We start from the raw sequence: 20454 nt of genomic DNA, 5'->3' as shown, positions 1-20454 counted from the left end.
AGTAACCAAGTCCAAGACTAGGGTCTATGTCTAGTGATTTTGGAGGGAAGGGAGAGGGGTTCATTGTTCAGTCAAATCCCAACACAAGGATATTAAGATCTCTAACTATGGGGTGGAATTATCTTGGCTTCTTTTAATTTAGTCAATTTTTGTCTCAAAATTTCAAAGCTCTGATACTAAGCCATACATTTTTATAAGTTATAGTTTTCAGATGAATTGATCATGTCCCACTTTTTCTCTGGTAAAAGGGTTTGTTAAAAGTCTGGTGTTTTTGTTTTTTTGTTTTTTTTTTTTCCTGATATTAATATAGCCAAGCCAGCCTTCTCAAGCCTAATCTTCACATGGTATATCTTTACTATCCATGTACTTTCAACTTATCTGTCTGTGTCTTACGGTTAAAGTGCTTCTCATATACACCTCTTATAGTTAGGTTTTTCCTTTTAAATCCTATCTGAAAATCTGTGGGGTTTCTTTTGTTGTTGTTGTTATTTGGAATGTTTATATCTATACCTATGTATAGCTATACAATGGGATATTATTCGGTCATTAAAAAGAATATGTATACTGCATCATTTTTATCCATCCATCTAGGGATGGACACTTAGGTTGCTTCCATATCCTGGTTATCATAAATAATGCTGCAATAAACATTAGGAGTGCCTATATCTTTTCAAGCAAGTGTTTGTGTTTTCTTTGGGTAAATATCCAGTAGTGGAATTACTGAATTGAATGGTATTTTTATTTTAAATTTTTTGAGGAATCTTCATACTGTTTTCCAGAGTGGCTGCACCAGTTTGCATTCCCACCAACAGTTCAAGAGGGTTCCTTTTTCTCCACATCCTCATCGACACTCATTATTTCTTATGTTTTGATTTTAGCCACCCTGACAGATGTAAGGTGATTGCGGTTTTCATTTGTATTTTCGCATGATGATTAGTGACATTGAATATCTTTTCACGTGTCTGTTGGCCATCTCTAGTTCTTCTTTGGAAAAATGTCTATTCAAGTTCTCTGCCCATTTTTAAATCATATCATTCGGTTTTTTGGTGTTGAGTTGTGTAAGTATTTTAGATACTAACCTTTTATCAGATATGTCATTTCAAATATCTTCTCCCACTTAGTTGTTGTGTTGATGGCTTCCTATGCTGTGCAAAAGCTTTTTATTTTGGTGTAGTCCTAATAGTTTATTTTTGTTTTTGTTTCCCTTGCCTCTAGAGATATTGATAATGTTGCTAAGGCTGATGTCCAAGAGATTCTGCCCCTGTTTTCTTTAAGAAGTTTTACGGTTTCAGGTCTCACATTTAGCTTCCATAAGTTCCATACAAATTTTAGGATTAGTTGGTCTGGTTCTGTGAAAAATACTATTGGTATTTTGACAGGAACTGTATTGGATCTATGGATTGCTTGGTGTAGGAGGGACATTCTGATGATATTAATTCTTCTAACCCATAAGTTCAAAATACCTGAATATAATATGTCACCTTCCACTGCCTGCTTTAATTGTTTTAATCTTTGGTTTTTGTCAGTTTGACTATGATGTGTCTTAACTAGAGTCTGTGTTCTTTAAGATGTAGACCCCTCAGGTTTAGGAATTTAAACATCCTTCTAGTCTATTAGTAGTTTTCTTAGAATTTGAATCTGAAGGATGCAATGATTTCTGCTGTGGATTCTACACTGCCCCGTGTCCTTTGTTCTTCGGGATATCAGGATTCCAACTAAAACTTTTCCTAAATGCCTTCAATTCTATTAATTCTATTAATTAACACCAACTAAAGCAGTTTTTAGCTATCCTCTGCAACATGCAAACATGTGAGCCTATAAATGGTCCTTTGCAAAGGCAGTGTTCTAGTTGCAGCATGAATTTTGTTATGGGAACTTTTACCAACTCCTGAAATAATTGTGATATTATTCCATCATTTCCTACAGCAAATATATTGCAGTGAATGGCATATTTCCATTCAAAGCTAGCCATCATCAGAGTATTTTACTTATTTGACTTAATGTATAGTCCCTAGATACACAGTTTAAGTAGAGTTAACTATTAGGGGTAATTAGTCCACACTGATAGAAAGAGATGTCAAATTTTAAAATTATTTTGTTTTGAAATAAAGGTTTATGAGGGTCAGTGCACCCTGAAATCTGGTGGGATTGTCTGGATATTTCTACTCACTGTCTTTTTGCATGACTATCAGAGGACAGGACCGGCTCGCTCAGTTGCCTCGCACAGCTATGGTAGCTGGAGAAACAAAAGTAATTTTAAAAAAGTTTTTTTGAACATAATATAGAAGTGGCATCTCATCATGGGAAAGAAATGGAAAATAGAGAAAGGAGGAAAATTAATCACGCATAATCCTCCCGCCCACACTTGTTTTCATTGGACTGGACTCGCGCACATTTCCAGCATTTGTCCTAACAATAGGCAAACAGGCTACACAAGTTTAGGCTCTTTCTTATTTTCTTTGTTTTTAGGCTTTGAAACTCGAGTTGTTTTTTTTGCACACCTTTGTTTCTCAATTGCTGGTCCTGCAGTGGCCTGTAACGTTCTCTTACATTAGAATATCAAGGTAAGATGAGTTCTCCACACTTAAAATGGGCGTTTTTCCCAGTCCTCATACTGGCTACACAGATAATGCTCTTTGCTTAGAGGAAGTCGGATAATGAAGTGGTTAAACAATAAGGTTTCTTTTTGCAAAGGCCATGATTTTAACTGGGCACTTGATTTGCCAGGTGGGAAAATGGAACCCTCTGATATTCTCTCTGGGCTTTGATTTAAAGTCACCTTTTCACAAGAAAATGTAATTTTACCCTTGGGATGTTCAAAATGTCTCTATTTCTTTCAAGCTAAAAATTAAAGACCAAGAAATCATTATTGTGAAAATTTTTTCCAGAGGGAAGAAGAAATGATTTTCTTTCTTCTGTTTTTCAGGATTATTCTTTGTTTCTTTATATTTTCTAATGAGTCATTACATTTTAGAATTCAGCCCAAATTTCTGGGGATGTAAAAATCACCAAAAAGTGGCAGATTCATATGTATTCAGGAGCAGTAATAGTTTATGTACCAAATGTAGAAACAAAATGATTCACAGTTTAAAAACATATGGACTACAGAAATATTTCAGTATTTCAGAGAATACGTAAAATTAGATCATTGAATTAATATAAGGAGAGGGAGGACTTCATTACATAGATTTTAAAAAGTGAAGAAACATAATTTCTAGACTTTTTTTCTTAAAAAGCAAAATGGTCTCATATTTATATCTAGAAAACAGTTGCTTCACCCCTCAAAGTATGGCATTATCTAACAAAACAAAAAAATGTGATACGAGTTAAACAGGATCTGCTTACACGGAAACTTTCTATCTGATACATGCTGGCCAGTGTAGACTTTGCCTCTTGCCATTAAAGATAAACCATTTGGTAAAAATCTATGGATACATGAAGATCCTGTATGTGGATTAACCTCATTTACTCAGGTTCTAACCACAGAAAGGTAGCTATGTCAGTAGTAAGGTCATCGTACCCAGAGTGAGGAATTCCAGAGTTACCTAAAGCCTTCAATGGCAGCAGAGCAGAGCTAGGCTTTGGAAGAACCAAGAACACAATCATAAGGACTTTGCACTTGATGGGGTTTGGACTGACCCTATTTCTGCAACTCAAATGTTTCAAAATCCCAGACTTGGTATTAATTTCCTCTATCATAGATTGGGTAGCCATAATCATCCTAGGTTTCCTGAACCACATCTCTTTCAGTCAGTTGGGCCCACTCACATGACAGCTGACCAGCAAGCCCTTTGGCCAGGCTTGCCAGTGAGCATGTGCAGAGCAACAGGAAATGGCTCAGCAGTTCACCTTTCCCGTGTGGTTGGAGCTGAACTCCTGAGAAGGGCCGCCGGAGTTGGCCACCAACCTCAGTGCCTGTTACCCGTGTGACTTGGACAAATGGTTTCACCCTTCTGTACTTCCCCTTCTTTCATCTGCAAAAAATGGGATATTTAGAGTAGATCACAGAGTTTTGTGAGGGTTAAAGGAAAGAATGCAGATAAATGTACTCAGAACTATATCCAGCATATAGCTTGGGGTCAACTTATGTTAGCTCTTCTTACTTGTAGAAAGAATGATGTCATTTAGGCACATCTGAACACAGATACCCCTGCTCTATTTAGGGTTTACAAACCATGGGTTGAAAGAATACATTTTATTTTGTCATTGCCGTTACTGTCTCTTACTTTACTGGACCTATAGCTTGTTTTTTTCTCCCTGGACCACAAAGCGCATTATTCACTGTCAACTGTTATCTGGTTCCCCAGACACAAGACTGATAAGTTTCCTGAAAATATGGCCGGACATAAAATCCTCAAGCTGGAAAGAACCTTAGACATGGCCTAGTCATTTAGATAAAATATCACCTTCTTCAGCAAGGATCTATAAAGCAAAAAACACTTCATTTTCACATGACTTTAATCTTTCCCCATGTTTTAGAGGGTTCCAAGTTCAAGGACGAGTTATTTATTCCAGTGAGTAGCAGAGTATCATTTCAGAACTCCTCTGTTTAAAGATAGAGTCTGCTCATCTAGCATTTAAGCCATAGTTTGACGGCAAAAGTTTGTCAAACCCAATCCTCCTGATTGTCCTGCTTCCAAATGTGTGCATATGTGACTGCAGACTCACATCAGCTCAGCACAGAGAAGCCCCTTCCTCTCCCTCAGACTGGGGAAATTATGAGGTTAGCTTTCTGAAGCTTTACAGTTAGAGCAAAATCTGTTTCTGCCTTTATTGAACTCACAATTGTCTCTTCCTCTGTGTGATGACCAAAATTACTTGTTATTGTTGCTGTTTTACCCAAGGCTGAACTAACAGTGTTTCACAATGGCTGATTTTTCTGATTCCAGAACTCTTTTTAAATGTTTTCACACACTACTTCCTTGCGCGCATTTTATCCAGATCATTCATTTAGTGTCTAAGATCTTTGATTTTCATGTTACTATTTTATTAAGGGCATTTTATTATGGCTAAAAATAGTACCAGAAAATTTTCTCCCTTAAATAATGTGAGTAAAGTACATTAAACTCAACTTCATAGTTTTCACAGTTATTTTCTCACATTTTAATGGATATTTTGTTTTATTAGTTTGCGTCAGACTAATTAGACAGATTTTTTAAATGTAGTGGATTTGAGTTGCAGCTGATGTGAAGATGTCCTAATGTATTTTATTATTTTAAATATGCTGAAATAGTCTGCCTCTAATAGCTTTGCTTTTCCCCAAGAAGAGGTGTAATACATGAGACAATATTTCAGGAGGTTATATGCCCATCATAGGAAAAGCCAATGAAAAAAGGGCTTGGGATTGTTGTCTTAATAACAGAAGCATTTTATTTAGTCAAATATAAACATAGTTTTCAAAATTTGAAGAAAAATTGCTTTTCAATTTTATAATTGTACCTTATAAAGAGAACGGGTCAGTGACTGATAATGCAAACAGGCTATCTCAGGGATGAAAGGGCCCATAAAAAGGGATAGAAAGGGAGGTATTGGGAATGGAGGGATGGGATGCATGGCAGCAGGAGGAGCGTGGGGATACGGAGAAGTATACATACCCAGGATGCTCAAACTGAAAACAGAATTGGAATTTAGGTCAGGGAGCCTCCAGCAAGTCCATCTGTAAAATGGAGAGATAGTAGAAGTAAATCAACTCTAAGATGCTTTCTTATTCAGAAATTCTTATTTGTTGAAGACTCCAATTGATAGTGAAAATGAGGTCAGAAAAAAAAAATAGCTCAGTGTGAGTTGGGGCCTTTGCACAGACTTCAGTGAACAGTGTAGCCCTGGGGGCCCACCTTTCCCTCCTCTAAAATACGTGGCACTGGGTGTTGTATGTAAGTGAAGAATCACTGAAATTTTACTCCTGAAACCAATATTGTACTGCATGTTAGCTAAAATTTAAATTTAAAAAAAAAGGGGGGGGGTAAGAAATAACGTGGTGATCAGCTCTTCCACTGATTAAAATTTTGGTCCTTAGAGGAAAATTTTATGTGAATAGTTCATCTGCGCTGTTCTTGTAGGTATAAAATTACATAAAACACTTGCCTTTTCGAATTGTCTTCCCATCCCTCACCTCATCTGATCCTTCCAACTGCCCTGTGGGATTAACAAAATGGGTGTTAACCCAGATGATACTTAAAGAAGTTAAGTGTTTTGCCCAGAGCTAAATGTTGAGTCATAAATACTAAAATACAGAACTGATAACAGATCTGGAAACCCATCCACCTCTCCTGCTACAACTTCATGAAGCTAAGAAGGGAACTTTGTAATGAAAGTCACTTGAATGTGGACACAATGTTTGAGGAAAGGACAGAAAGTCAAGAATGAGATTCAGACTGAGATGTGGCCTTGCCACAGGCTGGGGGAGCTGACAAAAGGAAGAAATTAAAGTAAATTCAGGCTTTGTCTTACAGGAGGGAGGTATAAGGTTTCCCTTCCTACCGAGAACTCTGCTGGGTTCTATGGGGAAAAGGAGCAACGGTTTTCCCCTTGTAAGTTCAGGTAGATAAACCGGACAGACACCGGTAGGATATGAACAATGTAATGTAAATCCAAGTTAAAATAATTACAGCTGCCTAGGGATATGTGAAGGACTATAATCTGGAACAGAAGGAAAGGCAGATTATTTCACTGCTGTAAAGCAGATCTGTCAGTGTCAGAAGAACCTAGATTTGCATTCTGGTTTCACCTTTTCTAGCTATGTTGTATCACACAGCTAATGCTTACCCCTTTAAGCCTCAGGTCTTAAGAACATATAGGGGGTAGTAAGTTCTTCATATGCTTCTTAGGAGGATCAAATGTGAAATTGCAAAAAAAACAAAACAAAACAAAACAAAACAAAACAAAACAAAAACCCAAAAAAACAGAACACTAAAATATAGTGCCTGCCACTCAGAGTAGTCATTCAGTGTTAGCTATTGTAATAGATGTATTATAGGACTTACAGAGAGGAACGTGTTCATTTCTGCTTATCCACATGCCCCTGGTAACACCAGGTAGGCTGGGGTTAGAAAAAGTAGAGGAGCTAGTCCTTAAAAAAAAACTCCATGAGGATATTTGAACACAGTTTATGGAATAACTCTATTAATTGATGCTGGTTGACCACGGTAGGGATAGCCTTGGAAGTAGAGTGATTCCAGTGGAAAAAATAAAGAAACAAGAATCAAGCTCGAGAAATGGGTTAGCAGGAATATTGTAGGGAGGTTCATAGCTCCTAAGGTCCTTTTCCCACTGATAGAATCTGATCATGATTCTATGAGTACCAGGAAGTGGGAACAGCAGTGCTGGTCAAATAAAAGCCCTAAGTTTCCCATTAATACCATAGTTTCAAACACTAAAACAAAGAGAAAAAGAGAATTTAGCATGCGGGCTATGAATGGTCCTCCACACACATGAGCGCATGAATACAATAGAACCGAAGGTAAGTTGTGGTTGGGTTATTTTTAGAAATGTCAGGGAGTCTGCAATGATCTAGCTGCATGACTTCATCCCATCTCTTTGTGAGACAGATTATCCGAAAGTAGTCAAAAATCAGAAAGGGTGGCTCTGGGAAGAACAATAATTGGCTTATGTGGGATAGATAAGATGTCAGATCCCCAGTTCATGTTCTAACAAGGCTTCCTGTGTTAGATAGTCTTATTTCTGGAAGTAACCTACCTAGGTCTTGTGTGTGTGTTCTTTGTTCTTCTTTGATATCTTGATGTAAATGCATTTTCAAGCATTTTCAAAACATTAAAATTTTACTATTTTTATAATATGAATGTCATACACAATGTAGATTCTGTATCACATACAAGTACACATAACATATTGTATGTAATATTAATGCTAACCCTGTATAACTGTTTTAAGAAAAGATATGGGGAAAAAATTACAATCCTGACAGACCTTACAAGATCCCCATTAACCTTACAGAAACTGATAATCCTAAAGAAAATGAAAATCCTGAGAAAAGTAGACAGGAAGTGGGAAGAAATAAGAAGGAGGCAGAGGAAGTTTGCAGCAGGGGCTTAGACAAGAACTGTGTGTGTTGGGCTCATTTCTGCCCTTTGGTTATTTGTTCCCATTGTAAAAGGAAAAGTCAGAAGGCAGTGAGCCATTAGTGATGCTTCCAAGAGCAGCTTGGGGATGTAAAGGTACAGTATTTACAATGTGGTAAAGAAGAAAAACAGGGGCGCTTGGGTAGTTCAGTGGGTTAAAGCCTCTGCCTTCGGCTCAGGTCATGATCTCAGGGTCCTGGGATCGAGCCCCATATCGGGCTCCTTGCTCAGTGGGGAGCCTGCTTCTCCCTCCCCGATCCTACTCCCCCAGCTTGGGCTTTCTCTCACTCTCTGTCAAACAAATAAAACCTTAAAAAATTAAAGAAAAAAAAAAGAAGAAAAACAATGCTTTTGCTCTTAAAAGGTAAACTCAAGGCTTATGAAACAGGACTTGACAAACTAGATTTATGTTGGTTATATAAAAAGATACATAAACAACACGATTTGAAGAATGAATTCCAAGCAGGTCTATCATGATGATCTATGCCTATGTTCTAAGGCTTTTGATTTTTAAGCAATATTTTATGAATTGTGAAACAGAACCCTTGTAGATACTGACAGTATTAGTCTTATCTCTTTGGAATAGTCATTTGCTCTAAATGAGAGTAGAGTACAGTGGAATTTTAAATATAAAGCTTTATAAGCAAATAACATTACAGCAACTTCTCTAAGTGACCATATTGATTTAGAAAGTGAGGCATTCTTCATGATACCTATCATTTGTTCACATCTAATTTCTTCTCTGTGATGTTCCTGCAGTCTATACAAAGCTTCTTTTCTTTTTTTTTTTTTTAAGATTTTATTTATATCTTTTGTGCAGTCATGATTATGGAACAAGCTTGATGTTATCTACATACACAAACACACACACACACACACACACACACACACACACACACACACAACAGAAGCAGTTAAAATATCTGAAAGTCTTAGCCAAACCATCAAATCGTTCTTTTAGGACAACCAATCTTATTTGTTAAAATAATTCTGTAATCACAGCTCAAAAACAAATAGTACTATCAAAAGTGTCTGACGGTATAACCATATGCTCTTAGAAAATTTGGCAATGACAACTAATCATAGTTCTGATCCAGGATATAATAATCAAAAACAAAAATAAATATACTCCCATTAACTCGTCTAGAATAAACATCTCCCATTGCAGTGTGTCACCTGAGCAAAGGATCATGGCTTTTAATATGCTCCTTAGGGTTTTAAAGAGGAATAAGTAGGAGAATTTATGGTGGGCCCAGCAGAGAGACTTACTCATTAAATATGTCCAACATTTACTGTACTTTGATAATGTGCAAGGCATATGTTAGGAAATGAGGGAAGACAAGTGCACAAAATAATCCTCCTTTTTTCATGTCTCTAATTACTAGAAAAGTACAGACATGTGCACAGATTCCTACCAACCCTGCTCAGCTGAGGGGGTCACTGCTAGTGGGGATGAGACCATGGAGTTACTGGTGGTCTTCGGGGTTGGGGACAAGCTTCAAAACTTCCCAGTAAGCTCTGTGGAAAATGAAGGCCTGCTCTATCTCCCAACATTCCAGGAATAACCAATCATGGAGGCATAATGGACACCTCCCTAAGTCACTGATATCAAGAAGCAACATTTTCTTGGGGCTTTTTGAAGCATCAGAAGGACTCAGGTGCCATATTCTAGTACCCAGAGTGTTCAGCAACCTCAAATTGCCAAGTTGTGGTTCTGTTGTGTAAAACATAAAATATGTTTTAAGTGACCCTCTGAATTTTCCACAAAAAATTATCCAGTGCTAAGATAATGCCTTCCATACTTTGATTCGATATTTTTCAAATACATTAAGTGGAAGGTCAAGTAGTATAGTTAAGGCATCACTAATATTTCTTTGAATTTTTGCTTAGTAAGCTGATGAAGTGCCCAATTTTCACAGGGTTACAAAGAATATTGTAAATTATTAGCTAAATGAAGAGTGGGAGGACAAGAAAAACAACAAAACCCAAATATCAAAGCTAGCCAGGAATGTTCTAAAAATAGTGAATTATACTCAAATCTACTAAGTGCTAAGAAAGTGGCAAATGATGTAGAAGCCTCAGGAAATAAAAATCCAAGCGCCTAGTATCAAGTCAATGGGTTAGTGCATTTCCAAATCTCTGTGTGAGATGAAGCTTGCGTGTGACCCCCTCGGGTTATAAATGACACTGCTGAGATAAGGACACCTCTAAACACAATCATGGAAGCAGATAGCTGCAATCCTCATTCCTTTCTGGCACACTGTTGAAGGACAATGGTGAAGGAAATCCTTTCAGTGGTCAGAACTGAATAGCAGTTCACATGGTTGCTCATTTTGCTTGGAAGGAGAACTGGCCAGACATGTGATTACATATCCATTCATGGGAGATGGCTAATGATTTGGCTGGATGCTCAGGCAATAAAAATGGGTGACAAGGAAGTCTGGGGAAGAGAAATGTAGATAAATTTCCCTGAATAGGCAAAATATGTGAAGATGCTTGTGTTCCATGTGAATGACTTCCAAAGGGTGACCTCAGCAGAAGAAGATTTTAATAATCAAGTGGATAGGTTGGCCCATTCTGTGGATGTCAGTCAGCCTCTTTCCCAGCCATCCCTGTCATCGCTAAATGGGCTAGTGAACATAGTGGCCATGGTGGCCAAAATGGAGGTTATAGGTGGGCTCAGCAATGTGGACTTCCATTCACCAAGGCCAGCCTAACTACAGCCATGGCTGAGTACCCAGCCTGCCAACAGCAGAGACCAATCCTGACTTCTGATGTCACACCATTCCCCAGGGTGATCAGCCAACTATCTGGCAGGCAGATTACATCCAAACATCCCATCATGGAAGGGACAGCCTCTTGTTCTTACCAGAATATACACTTACTCCGGATATAGATTTGCCCTTCCTGCACACAATGCTTCTACCAAAACAATCATCCGTGGACTTACATAATGCCTTATCCATCATCATGGTATTCTACACAGCACTACTTCTGATCAAAGAACTAACTTCACGGTAAATGAAGTATGGCAGTAGGCCCTATGTTCATGGAATTCAATGGTCTTACCATATTCCCCAATACCCTGAGGTGACTGGCTTGATAGTGGAATGGCCTTTTGAAGACTCAGTTCTGGTCCCAGCTAGATGGTAATCCTTTGCAGGGCTGGAGCAAGGTTTTCCAGGAGGCTATAAATGTTCTGAACCAATACATGTACTGGTCCTCCCATAGCTGGGGTTCATAGATCCAGAAGTCAAGGAGCAGAAATGGTAGTGACACTACTCACAATTAGCCCTAGTGACCTCCTAGCAACATTTTTGTTTCTTGTCTTCCCAACTTTATGCTATGCTGGCCTAAAATCTTGGTTCCAAAGGGAGGAATGCTTCCACTGGGAGACACAGTAATGATTTCACTGAACTGGAACTTAAGACTGCCACTCAGCTACTTTGGGCTCTTAATGCCCCTAAATCAGCAGGCAAAGAAGGGAGGTACTATGCTGGCTGAGATGATTGGTCCTGATGACCAAGGAGAAATTACATTGTCACTCCATAATGGAGGTAAGGAAGAGTATGTTTGGAATATAGGAGATCCTTCTAGGAGTCTCTTACTGTTACCACACTCTTTGATTAAATTCAGTGGAAAACTACAACAACCCAATGCAGACAGGACTACTAATGGCTCAGACCCTATTGGGAAGGAAGGTTTGCATCACCTTATTAGGCAAAGAACCACAACCAGTTGAGATGCTTGCTAAAGACAAATAGGTAGTAGACTAAAATAGTTATAAATACCAGTTTTGACCCCATGACCAATTACAGAAACAAGGACTGTGATTGTCATGAATACTTCTTCCTTATTTGTTATGAATATGTTTGTGTTTGTGTATGTAAATCTCTTTGTTTTCTTCCCTCTCTTATCCCATTGTCATGTAACATAAGATGCATTGACTTTATATCACAGTATTTAAGAATTGTGAACTTTATATCACAGTATCTAAGTTATAGGATATCAAAAAGAATAAATATCCCACAGGAACTTCACATCCTCTTCTTGGGAAAAGGTTATTAGGTTTTCAGTTAAATGCAGGATAGTTGCACCATATTAGGTGAAAGTATTGACCTTATTATTGTCTTTGTATGAAGATTAAATATAATTTAAGAAGATGCATATGAGTGCCAAATTCACAGGAGATGAGCTTGTGGTAGTTAATTTTATGTATCTACTTGGCCAGGCCACAGTGCTTAGATATTTGGTGATACATTATCTTAGATGTTTCTACAAGAGTATTTTCTGTATGAGGTTAACATTTAAATCAGTGAACTTTGAGTAAAGCAGATTGTCCTCCATGATATGGGTGAGCTTTATCCCAACAGTTGAACAGCGGAAGGCTTTAACAGGACAAAAACTGACCTCCCTTGAGCAAGAAGGAATTCGATCAGCAGATGACCTTCAGACTTGAGCTGCAACATTACTTCTTTCCTGGGTCTGCAGCCAACCAGTCCACTCTATAGATTTTGGACTTGACAGCCTCCATAATTACATGAACCAATTAAAAAAAAATCTCTCTCCCTGTCTCTCTCTGTACACACACACACACACACACACACACACACGTAATAATATGTACATATATGTATGTACCTGTATATACATATGTAAACACACACTATTAGCTCTGCTTCTCTGGGGAATCCTGACTAACATACATGGAGGTCCATGTAATCACAGAGACCTGAAAATGCAGTTGCTCACCGACCTGCTCCTTGTACATGCACATGGTCATTCTGCTATGGCTTTCAAATGACACACTAGGAGCGCCTGGGTGACTCAGTTGGTTAAGTGTCTACCTGCAGCTCAGGTTATGGTCCCAGGACCATGGGATCAAGTCCCGCAGTGAGCTCTCTGTTCAGTGGGGAGCCTGCTTCTCCCTCTTCTCCCCACTCATGCTCTCTTGCACTGTCTCTGTGGCTATCTCTGTCTCTCTCTCTCTCTCTCAAATAAATAAATTTAAAAAATAAAAATAAATAAAATAAAACAACATACTAGATGCTGCACTACAGGGACCTTTTATCAAGGCCCTACCATTGTGTAGCAAAGAATATTTTAAAAAGAAAATAAAGGAGGAGTGTTTTGTAATAAATATTCATTCAGGGAAATGTTCATCTTGGGGAATCATTGGTTGAATGACAGAAATCAAAGAGGTTATTATGTCAGCCTGCTTTTCTATAAACCAAATTCATATGGTATCATTAATGAGGAGGGTTTTCCCTCCCTTTATTCCTATGTATCTACAAATACACTGGGACATCTTGCTACCATCATCTACTGAGGGAATCTGCTTTCACAGATTCTGCAGGGCAATCATTGAAAGCTGTTCAGAGACTTTGAGAGAGAGCATCAATTGCATCACTCTGGGAAAGATAGTTTGCTATTTCTTTAAACTTTAAAAAAAGCACAGTTCTCCTTAGTCAACTACCAACATTTCATGAACGTGATCATTGCACACCTGCAAAACGGGGGAGGTTCATAAAAGGAACAGGCCAGAGGGCCTTCAGCAGAAATCAGAAGTATCATGGAACCTAATGGATTCTCACTTTAAAATTCTATCTTAATAGCAAAGAATTGGGGGAGGGCAATGGAAAATTTAGGGAGCAAGTTTAAAAGGGGAGAAAAAAGAAGATACATTTTTCTGACCTGTTGGAAGATTATCTGTGGTTCTTGGAATAAGAGTCTAAATTGGCATTTTACCAAGCGGGGCAGAGGAGAGCCTAGATGGCCACCCTCCCAATGGTTTGATTTCCTGGACTTGACAAAGTATCCATTGAATTTATCTGTAAAAAAGAGTATGTATTACAGTTTTCTCGAAAAATGGTTATTCAATATGATTGTTCAGTGACCTCATTAGACCAAGGGAACAGCCTTGATTTCAAAATCTTCATTGTACATCATTCATAAAATTTAGTGCCTCAGTTTTCTGAGTAGCATAATACGTAATATGTAACAAAATACCTGAACTCAGGAGTTTTTTGTTTGGTTTTATTTTCTCTTGCTTTTCATAGTGAGTTGTAAAGGGATTGCTAAGAAAACGTACCCTTGATTATTAGGTAAAGGCAGGAAAATAAAATTTGGTTGAGAACCTATTCTGTGCCCAGCAATATATCAGGGGCATATTACTAAGTCATTTCATCTATTAAGCACTTGGTTTGGGCCACACACTCTTCTGGGCACCAGAGATACTATGGAGAATAAAACAGATATTCCTGTCTTAGAGAGACTGCTTTCTAGTGCAAGGAGACAGACAATGAACCCACAAAAAATGTCAGATAATAAAGCTAATATGCAGATAATTGAAATAGGGTGAATGACAAATGATGGCCAGCTGGTTAGGTTAGGTCCACTGTGTAAGTGATATTTACTCTGAGATCTAAACAGCAAGAAGGATCTAGCCATGGAAGCACCAGGAGGAAATCATCCCAGGGGGAGGGCATGGCATAGATAAGCTCCCAAAGACAGACATGAGGTTGGCTTTGCAAAAGGAACAGAGCCAAGATGGCACCAGCCTGGAGAGCAAAGGGAAGAGTGGAAAGGCGGAAGCAGAGTAGGGCCTGATTAAAGACCATTAGTCAGGCAAGAAACATGAATCTTGCCCATGTGGTCTCATCTTCAAGAAACTCAACAGTCCAGAGAGGCACTTGAGATGTAAATAACTAAGCCACAAAATCCCTAACTAAGGCTATAGTGGGGGGTGGTAGGTAGAGAAGGGGAGGTTCCAAAGGATTAGACACATGAGGTTGTTCTCGGAATCCAAGAATTTCCTTTTAGATTTACCTTTTTCCAGACAATCACAGCTATAGGAGTACTTCCAGCTTAGTCCTCACTTGAAAAAGTTAAGTATTCCAAATGGTTAAATTTGCCCAAGACTATATTTTAATGGCATTTGGGCATAGCTAGGCCTTAGAGAAAGCAGAAGTATCTGTAAGCTTACATTTACTTTTGGGAAAACACTGTCCAATTTAGCCAAATACATATGGACCATGCCCTCCTTGAGTGTGGCAGTGTTGCCCATCTTGGGTATCTTTCTTAGAACCAGGACTAAGCACACCACCTGGCACGAAACAGGGCTCCATAGAGGTCTGAATGACTAAAACTAACAGGCCACACACACTCAGGTGGACCTGGTTCTTCTTTCCCCGATGACAAGCTGAATAACAGAGGAAAAAACATCTTCTGTGCTAGCTAGCCTTCTCTGACCTGCTTTCAATGATCCCACCCTCTCAATAGGCCCAAATGTACTTTCTATTGTCTCCCATCCACCCTAAACAATTAAAAACTCTGCTGGGTTAGCTTTTAGCTTAGTCCCTGCTTTTTTCACTTAAACTTTAGCTTTGCTTGATAAATAAGTATTTATTCCCTTATCATGGCATTTAGTACTTTGATACAACCCATTCTGGAGCATTGTCTGTGGGGAGATCAAAAGAGGAGGGGGACATCTGAAGAACAAAAGAAATTGTCTTTTCAGGCCTTGGATGGAAGTCCCATCATGCCGGCCTGGCCTTGGCCTAGCAGATTAAGTGGCCCATACGTTCATGGGCTTAAAGCACAGTCCATAACCATTATTGTCTTGAGTTGTGGGAGCCATTTGTGTTGTATGATATGTTCTGTTTGTAGCTGTGGTGTGTGCAGAGTGGGGGGCAGGAGCATAGACATGTCTTAGGTCCTGCGTGAGATTCCAACCTGAATGAGGCACTTACTAAATTCTCTATTTCAGTTATTTTTTGTAACTTATATTAAGTTAGCACCCCCATTATACAGGTCAGCAAGGCTCAGAGAATCCTTTGTCTAGGATCTCACAGGTAATGAGCCTCAGGGGTAGCCCACAACAAGGACCACAAGGATCCCCGCCTTCAGCAAGCTGCGGACATTCCAGAGCTTGCTAAGGGAGGTAACATAAAGGTATATGTAACTTCCATTCAGGGTTGAAATTAAAAGGAATTTCCCTAAACTGTTTTACATTCAAATGATCCCCGTCAACCTTCCACCAGCCATCCTATCCCTGGTTTTCCCATGTCAGTTACTGTTAGATTTATCTTATTTTGTTCCGGCAATTTGTAGGTAAGGTTTACAGGAAACAATCCTTGGTTAGGACGAGCTTCTGTTGCTGCTTGCTAGATAAATTATAGGGTCATAAATGGGAGAGATTTAGGGAGAGATTTATTCTGGGCAAATTAAAGCTTTCAGGTTTCCCTTCAGTCTGGCAAAAGCTGTCTGCCAAAAATCCAGGTTCCTTATTTACTCTTAGCACATGGTAGGTGGAGTGGGGCTGAAAGAGAGCCCTTTATACTGTCTTCATGTAGGTTACAACTTTGATATGTGTGTCTCTGAAGGATCCAGCCTGGGAAGACGTTTCAAGCCTGTGCTGCCCGAATGTTAGGGAAGGCTGGGGACTGACAGGGAAAGGGAGTGCAGGTGTGTATTCACCTGGGACAGAGTGAAGGAAGAGGTTCTGAAGGCCAAAGCCATCTGGATTTGCTTGTCTCAGCCTGGCATTTTATCATTACAAATCAATATTTTTGAATTCACAGAGGCCTTTTTAAAACACAAACGCCTGGGGCACCTGGATGGCTCAGGAGGTTAAGCGGCTGCCTTCCGCTCAGGTCATGATGGGGGGATGGGGGTGGGGCAGGGAGTCCTGGGATCTAAAGAGGTCTGTCTCCCTGCTCAGTGGAGATCCTGCTTCTCCCTCTCCCCACCCCCTGCTCATGCTCTCACTATCTCTCTCTCTCCTTTAAAAAAAAAAGGAAAAGAAAAAAAAAAGATGGGGATAAGGTGGGTTTTCAGCCTGTGCTAGACCCCTTGGTTTGTTGCTAGCTAGATTACCATTCCTCCCCTGTTGAGAGCTACCACCAGCCTCCTTTCCTGATTGAAATAAAAGCTTACTACCAGACCATGCCCCTACCCCCCACCAGCTTTCCTGTGGTGTGTCTTTCTAGGAGAGATAGGTATAGAACATTGGTGTCATTCCCTGCCTCTGTGAGATTGTTCTACCCTGTGCCAGATTATAGCTACCCTTGTCTAAACTCTCATCCATCTCCCAGCTATGTGAATTTCCCATTCCAACTTCCAGCTTCTTCCCTTATATGTCTGTGCGTGTAAACTTGTTCATTTTTAATGAGCCAGGAGTATTTTTTAAAAAGCAAATATCCTTTGGAGGAGTAGTAGTTGAGTTACCGATCACACGTTGGTTTGAATGAACTTTCCAAAACATACTGGAATGTGTCACCTTAAAAGCCTTGGTGGGGGAAAAAAAAAAAAAGTAAAAGCCTTGGTGGGATAATTTTCCTTGTGGCTTTTAATCCTTTCTCAGTAGGGCACAGTGTGCCTTTGTAGGTGACTTCCCACCTGTCCCCTCCCTGGGTGAGTGCTGTGCATCAGCATACCTCCTGCATCTAGCAGTGTCTGAAGCATAGCTCTGAAAGAATCTGTTGATGGATGGATGCACTCCAGCCATGCCTAGATCTGTACCAGAAACAGAGATACCTGTGCAAACTAATACTTGGCAGGCCTTTAAGTGAACACATTTTTAAGACATTGTTAATTCCGGGGCACCTGGGTGGCTCAGTGGGTTAAAGCCTCTGCCTTCAGCTCAGGTCATGGTCTCAGGGTCCTGGGATGGAGCCCCGCATTGGGCTCTCTGCTCGGCAGGGAGCCTGCTTCCTCCTCTCTCTCTGCCTCTCTGCCTACTTGTGATCTCTCTCTCTCTCTCTCTCTCTGTCAAAAAAAAAAAAAAAAGACATTGTTAATTCCATAAGTATTGAGATTGAAGAAGGAGAGGCAGTGAGAGGGACAGACAGATTTATGCCACTAGGATTTTTTTTTTTTTATTTCATTTGAAAGTGCTGTTTTGGTTGCCTGGATGGCTCAGTCGGGTAAGCATCTGCCTTCAGTTCAGGTCATGATCGCAGGATCCTAGGGTAGAGCCCCATTTTCAGGCTCCTTGCTCAAAGGGGAGACTGCTTCTCCCTCTGCCTGCCTGCTTGTGCTTTCTGTCAAATACATACATACATACATACATACATACGTACGTACGTACATATGCACTGTTTTGCTATCGCAGCAGTAGCAAGGACCCTGTACATTTTGCTTGTGTGAGAGGTCCAAGTAAGGGCCTTATTTCCAAATCATTCCAGAGATGCTACATGGCACCTCAGAGTTCGATACTCGTGCTTTCTTCTGCCTAGAATGACATTCCTCCTTGGTCCCCAGCTGACCTTTCCAGGATCAGCCCAAATATTACACCTTTGTGGGAGACTTTCCTCAACAATTACACATTTGCTGCTTTTCCCCAGTAGAAAATTCCCCTCTCTCTTCTTCTAAGGTAGATGGCTGGGACCCCTGTTTTAATACTCATCATATCCTCTCATAATTTATGCATGTGCTCCCCACTCAGAATGACAGCCTCTGTGAATCTCAAATAACGGGATTAGTCATATTTGTGTCCCTTGAGCTTAATATTCATACTTACTTAATAAATGCTTGTTAAATGCTTGCATGAACAAATGGAAGGGAGGGAGGAAGAGAGGGAAGGAGGGAGGAAGGGAGGGAAGGAGGGAAGGAGGGGGAAAGCCAGGGAGAGAGGGAAGGAGAATCAGGTCAATACCTCCTGGGGCGATTAGCTGAGAGCAGGGCTTTGAGACAGCTGGCATTAGCAGGGAGGAGGGCGGAAGGCAGTACTTCACAGTCTGCAGGACCACAGAGCTCAGAGGGGCTGTGGGTGGGAAGCGAAGCAGGAGAGGCACCTCAGCTCACTCCAGGGACAGAGAAGGGTTATAGGGAGGAGATAAATCTGGTTTCAAAAGCAAGTTTCGCTACTTCACAATTTTGCCTATCATCTGCTCAACTCAGAAGAAAAATAACAATTGCCTAATTGTCAATAGCTGAAGAGTACTGTTAGCACAACCCAAGGTCTCTCCACTAGACAGCCACATGTACGTTATGTCGCAAAACGCTATTCCAAGTTTCTTCCGGTGGAGAGCCCTGCTTTATGCAAAACCACAGTCTTGGGAAAGAAATAGGCCCTGCAGAAATATTAAGCACGTGGTTTTGTGAGTTTTAATAACATTGAAACTTGCTATTCCGAAGTAATGTGTTTCTCTCATAGTTATCTCTTCAATCTCATCCTTACCTTCTTTATGCCTGTCACCTTCAACAATTAAGAGCACCGAACATAACAATCACTATAGAATCTGTAGTCTATAGACTCTTTTTAACTACCATCGCTGCTTCCTTACCTACAATAGCTCTTGTGAATAAACTTATTTGCTGTCATCTTTTTCTGTTTGATGAATACTGTAAAAAAAAAGGGGGGGGCGTGCATTTGGTGACAATCTTCAACAAAACTGATGCATTTAGTTACTCTCTGGAGTAATAATAATGTTTTTTAGTGTTTATACTTTTTTTGGTGATGGTTCAGGAAAAGGATTCTATAAGCATCAATGAAAGAATCGATCAAACTGTGCACATAATTGTTCTAGAATTTTTGGCCCTTTGGGCAATACAAAACAATTATTGCCTTTATCAATGGAAAGTATTCTAACTAGGAAATGAAGACACTACAGAGCTAACACACTTAAGAAGTAGTCGAAGAGCTAAGTCCTTATACAAATATTTTTGGGGACGCCTAGTGACTCAGTCGGTTAAGCCTCTGACTCTTGGTTTCTGTTCGGGTCATGATCTCAGGGTCATGGATGGAGCTCAGCTTTGGGCTCCCCACTCAGAAGGGACTTGGCCTGAGGATTCTCTCTCCCTCTCCCTCTGCCTCTACCTGCCCCCTTATTTGCTCTCTCTCTCAAATAAATAAATAAATCTTTAAAAAAATTTTTTTCAAAATATTCACTTTCACATGTTGAGAAATACCAGGAATTTGTTTTCTGAGCCTGTGAATTAAAAAATGAAAGGGTCCTATCTTCATAAAGCTTTCAGATTTCAGTATTTACAGTCCCTCCTTATGGAAAATTAAAGTAGAAGAACTAAATGATTTTCTGAAGCATTAAAATACACATGCACTGGAAAATGATTTGTTTCAATGCAAACTTTATATCTTGGTGAATCATTTCCATTTGAGTGTTTTGATTGCAGTTTCCCCACTATGAGGCATAAATGAGATTACTGGCTTGGAGGAGTGGGGAGGTAATTAGCCTACCTCCTATCAAGCCATCTGTATTTTCTGTGACTGCACAAGGTGTTGTAGAGAAATTACCTGGAACTGATTAAACCTCAGGAGAAGTGGGGGAAATTCTGCATGCCAGAGTGGTTCTGCCAGAGAACACGATCGCCCTCTGGGTTGCATTTCCAAGCACAATTTGGTGACGCAACTCTG

The 20454-nt window shown here is 39.8% G+C and overlaps 1 protein-coding gene across 1 annotated transcript in view; it reads left to right on the top strand.

Moving 5' to 3' along the window:
- The window catches only part of LOC111147659 (serum/glucocorticoid regulated kinase 1), a 109564-nt gene that overhangs the window by 79890 nt on the left and 9220 nt on the right, over positions 1-20454 (top strand). The window lies entirely within an intron of this gene.

Source organism: Enhydra lutris, unplaced genomic scaffold (assembly GCF_002288905.1).
Source record: "Enhydra lutris kenyoni isolate GAN:26980312 unplaced genomic scaffold, ASM228890v2 scaffoldscaffold17, whole genome shotgun sequence".
NCBI classification, from domain to species: Eukaryota; Metazoa; Chordata; class Mammalia; order Carnivora; family Mustelidae; genus Enhydra; species Enhydra lutris.
The sequence above is the reverse complement of the archived record's forward strand: the minus strand, read 5'-3'. Positions and strand labels throughout refer to the sequence as shown.